The sequence below is a fragment of the Panthera uncia genome, chromosome E3 (genome assembly GCF_023721935.1).
Source record: "Panthera uncia isolate 11264 chromosome E3, Puncia_PCG_1.0, whole genome shotgun sequence".
In the NCBI taxonomy this organism is placed as follows: Eukaryota; Metazoa; Chordata; class Mammalia; order Carnivora; family Felidae; genus Panthera; species Panthera uncia.
Genome location: NC_064815.1, coordinates 31508270 through 31513107, shown reverse-complemented (window position 1 = coordinate 31513107; position 4838 = coordinate 31508270). Strand labels below are relative to the sequence as shown.

At 37.7% G+C, this 4838-nt stretch overlaps 1 long non-coding RNA gene across 2 annotated transcripts; it reads right to left on the bottom strand.

Annotated features, from left to right (window-relative positions):
- Window positions 1-330: 330 nt before the first annotated feature.
- Window positions 331-3737, bottom strand: LOC125928596 (uncharacterized). 2 transcript variants are annotated; one of them, XR_007459717.1, is made up of 3 exons: window positions 2490-3737; window positions 816-931; window positions 331-646 (listed from the first exon to the last, which is right to left on the bottom strand). It is a non-coding gene; the product is annotated as an uncharacterized LOC125928596 (long non-coding RNA). The 2 variants fall into 2 exon arrangements; XR_007459716.1 differs by having other exon boundaries at window positions 331-931.
- Between the last annotated feature and the right edge of the window lie 1101 nt (window positions 3738-4838).

The window sequence follows — 4838 nt, the reverse complement described above, 5'->3', positions numbered from 1 at the left end:
CAAGAGAAGTGTTGGTATTTTTTGTTTTTTGTTTGTTTTTTGTTTGTTACTACTAGTGAAAAGCAGCTATCTTGTGCCCAATACTGCGTTTTCTACAGGGGTATAAATAGAAATTGGTTAATATCATTGTAGGGGCTGGCTAACTTTACACAATTTGGGCTTTTCTCTGGCTACATGAAATTATAAAATACTTATTAACAATATGTTGTTAGGTGTAAAGATTGTTTTTTCTGATCATCTGGTAATATACATGCTGGTTTCAAATTTGGAATTTTGAATCAAGTGATTTAATCACATATTGTTCAGTAGAATAGAACTGAAGGCATGTAATAAGTAGCATTAGGTTATGTATATTTCAGTATTTTTGAGTATTTATGGAGAACTTATCTACTTACTTAAATGTGATTTAGTTTTTCCAGTCAGGACTTATTCCTAGTTTGGTTTTCCAAAGAAAATTTGTGTGTGTGTGAATGCCACACTTTTCCTTATCCGTTGACCTTTCTGAAGACTTTGTATTCTCCATTTGATGCCTAATTATTTAAGGATTCTCTGAGCAGTTTGCTTGAAGTCTGTTTTTCCCTCTTAGCCCTTGACAGCAAAACACATCTTCCTGAGTGAGGCCCCTTTGATCTTCAGAGAGCTTTATCTAAAGGGAGATTAAAAAGAAGTCTGTCAGGCATTTTCCCAAAGAAATTGAAAACGCTTCCTAAGATTTCAGATCAGGTGAAGCTTCTTCTCTGAATTAAGACATAGGAAAATAACTCAGTTTATCAGTGGTTAAATCATAAGTTAAAGATATCAGAGATTTGCCTTACTTGGTATGAGGGAATGTTTGTTATTTCGGCACAGGTACAAATTTTATGCAGTAATATTGATGACCAGAAGCAGCTTGTGTCCATGAACTTTACTGTTTTTAATACGACTAGTGTCTCTGGAGAAGAGAAGAATGAGGTTCTGTTAGTTCTTGGCGTTGTTGGGGCCTAGTGTCATGGAAAGAATTTTTAAATGGCCTTCTCTGTATCTAGAGTTGAAAGATTTCAAGTATACATATGCCGGCCTCTCTCTCTCTCTCTCTCTCTCTCGTGTGTGTGTGTGTGTGTGTGTGTGTGTATACACGTACGTACATGTGTAATGTACCAATTTTGTGCCACTCTGGATTTGTACTATTTACCCAGATCAGACCTAACAAGTGTAGGACCTGATATGCTGTGGGTCTCAGAGAGAGTCGATGTACTGTCCTTAAAATACTATATACAACTATTTAAAGATCTCTTGAAGGGCCTCACTTTTAATGAAGAAATATAAAATCTATACTCCAACTAAATTGAATTTCTGATTTACTATTAATTTTAATCTTTAAAAGAGAGCTAAGAACAGCCAATGAAAATAATTTATAACATAAAACACGTCTGTAAGAAGTGCTTCGAGCCTCTCAGTCAGTCAGTGAGAAAACCTTGAGGAGAAAGAAAAAACTGTATCTGGTTACAATGGAATCTCTTCATTGAATTTTGGGGTATGGAAGGAGAGGAAACAATAAGAAACTTTAACAAGGGGTTACAGTTTGATTTCTGAAATGAATGGTTGAAAGGACAGAGAAAATAAGGAACTGACAGGAGAATCAAGCTATCCAAATTTTTTTTTCAGAAATTCCAGCCTTTTTATGAAATTTCCAGAAAATGGCTTAGCCTTATGTTTTCCCATTTTGAGCTGCTTGGAAGAGAATATCATATAAATGCAAATTTCCACTATAATCATTTATTCGCCTTGTATTATGTGCTTAAAGAGTTGGAGAATCCAGAAGCTGTTTAATATACAAGTCATTGCCTATAAAATACTCCTTTATCACATAAATAATTTGCTGTATTTGACAAGCAGCTACCTCTCTCTCCTCCTCCTTATTTTCGCCACTGAACAATCTCTGAGTTGACCAAGAAGACCCTGTCAACATCTGGCAATTATTATAGCTGCTTGAGGACTATGGGTATATGACTTGAGTTGCTATTAGTTGATAACATTTTGATGTCCTTCATTTCATTAATTAGTTTAGGAAAATGATTTGGATTTCAGATACAAGTGCTTGCTAATTACTTGAGTCACAAGAAGACTCAGAGAGGTCCAAGTGTCCTATTAATTCCTTTGAGTCTGAAAATTTTCTCATAATTGGTTTGGCAAGAAGAATGAGTGAGATTAGTTGCTAATGAGGAGATAAATACATAATTTTAGCATGATGTAAAGCTGTGATTGTCAGTAAGTGGTATTAGGAATCGAGATTATTTTTATTAGACCTTGTTTCTTTCTGCAAAATCATTATCATCTCCTGATATTGTAAATTGGGTTATTTCACAACATTATTTTTAATACGTGTTAATCCTCACACTACAGGTACTGAAAACCTTGTTAATTAAGGAGTCATTAATAAAGTTAGCAATATGAGCAGTCAGTTTATATTCTTCAGCTAATTCAGATGAAATCCAATTTTGCGTATTTACCTTGTGTTTTCAAGTTGGCTGAAATACTTGAAGTCAAGAATAAGAAATGTCAGTTCACATAGGCAAACTCCGGTTGTGTTCAAGTGGACTGATAACGTTGTAGAGCAAGAAGAAACGCTGCTTGTCGTTGCCAAGAACAAAATAAGCTTTGTATGGTTTTGCTTTTGATAGTCTGTTTATAGTCCATTTGGCTTGGTGTTCCCAGTGTGTGTCCGGTGGTGCTCCTTTGAGGGCCACGCTGGGCCTCCCGTGGTTGGTAAACTTCAGGGCAGCATGCGCTTTCTCTGCGTTTGATTTGTGGAAAAGGCTCAGTTTCCTCTTAAAAAATCGCCCTCTTCAAATGATTCATAACTGTAGCCACTATTACTTGATGCCTGAATTGTGGTCCTGAGTCCTTTTTTGTCACTTTTGTAACCTTCATACCCCTCTGTCCATAGTTTTGCTCATGCAAGAGAAGCCGTGTTGTTACAGTGTCTTTGGGTGCTTCCTCATCCTGTGTCTGTGGCTCCGGTTAGTGAATCCATAGTTCTTGCCATTACTCTCTGTTGGCAAAAAGGATCATAAGTATTATTTTGCATCTCTTGTTTTCCAGATGTCCTCAGAACTGCATCTCTTGTTGCAGGCGAGGGATTGAAAGCCCGGTTTAGTTTCTACACGTTACACATTTTGCACAAAGTTTATTTGAGCATCTAGCACATGCTGGGTGTGTTGCTAGACCCCATTAAGGAAATGAAAAACAATTTAGCGGTTTTTCTTTCTGGGGAGATTGACTATCTAGAGTGACAAGGCTAATAAGGTAGGAAACAATACAAAGCAAAGATAATATGTAAGTATGTGTTAAAAAAAACAAATATATTTGATTATTGTGATGCTTCACAGAAAAATTGTAACTGATAACGACTAGTTCTGTACTTAGTTAAAAATGTTTACTTCTCCATCACAGAACCTTGCAATAAATAAATAGGGTACTAGCGTTTCAATTTTAAAGAAAATGAAGCGCTATCTCACTAAAGTTTGTGGAGCATCAGACTTTCAAAATTCAGAACTTTAGCCTAAATTAGTCAATCTCTATTTGAAATGGAAGAAACTGAGGCCAGCGACTTGCTTCAGTTACACAGCTAGCTAATGGTACTGCAGCCTTAGAGCGCGGGGTGACCGCTCCCACGTTGCGGTGGCCCACAGTACTTATGGAAGACACGCTTGTGAGTATTGACGATGGAAGAAAATGAAAGAAAGCCCCTTTCCGTACCCCCCCCATCTCTATTTTCCTTTTTTCCTCTTGCTACTCCTCTTCTTCCATCATCAGCAGCATCTTCAATGTCATTGCCCCTGATACTTGCATGGCTTCTAATGGTTTAGAAAATATTTTCATGTATACCAGTTTACCTGAGCATCCCATCAACCTTGTGAGGTAGGTCAAGTTGATGTTGATCTAAGATGAAAAAAACACACCTGCAAATCAGTGAAATGATTTGGTAAAGTAAGTGAAGCCAAACCTCAAACTCAAATTGCATACTCCATGCCTTCCACACCACTGCTCAGAAAGCTGACTCCACCCCAAATCCTCCCCCAAATGAGGAGAATCAGTGAGAAAAACTTGGAGAAAATGAGTGAAATTGTGTTTAAATACTTATTGTGTTTACTTGGCTTGTACTGCTTAAAGTGCTTTACAAATATACTTCTTTGGCAATCCTTGTAGACATGTTGTATGCATTAGAGGTGGTTCCACAGCATAAACAAAAATCGAGGCTGGCTTGAAGAATAGCTTTGTGGAGTTTTAAAGCCCTGAGGGATCGCCCCTCTCTAGATGGGGCCCTTGCGTAGAGTGAGATGTTGGCAGTCCTAAATGACCTCCAAAAGAGCCTTTTGAATTCTTTTCTGCACTTCCATATGCTTACTCATTTACTACATGTTCCCTACAGGTTCAGCTACTAATACGTCTTGAATTACTGCTTTAAAATTGTTTTTCTTGGGGCGCCTGGGTGGCTCAGTTGGTTAAGCATCTGACTTCAGCTCAGGTCATGATCTTGCTGCTCGTGGGTTCGAACCCTGCATTGGGCTCTGTGCTGACAGCTCGGAGCCCAGAGCCTACTTTGGATTCTGTGTCTCCCTCTTTCTCTGTCCCTCTCCCGCTCACCTCTGTCTCTCTGTCTCAAAAGAAATAAACAGAAAAAAAAAAAACTATCTTAGTATTTAAAAAATTATTTTTCTTTCTGGTTACCTTTTTCTACTTCCACCTTCTTCCTAAACATAGAGCCCTAGTTCCCAAAATAAGGTGTTAATATATATGACCATGTTCAGGAAGTGTGGTAGAAATGAGGTGATCATTTTAGACCATTGATTGCCTTT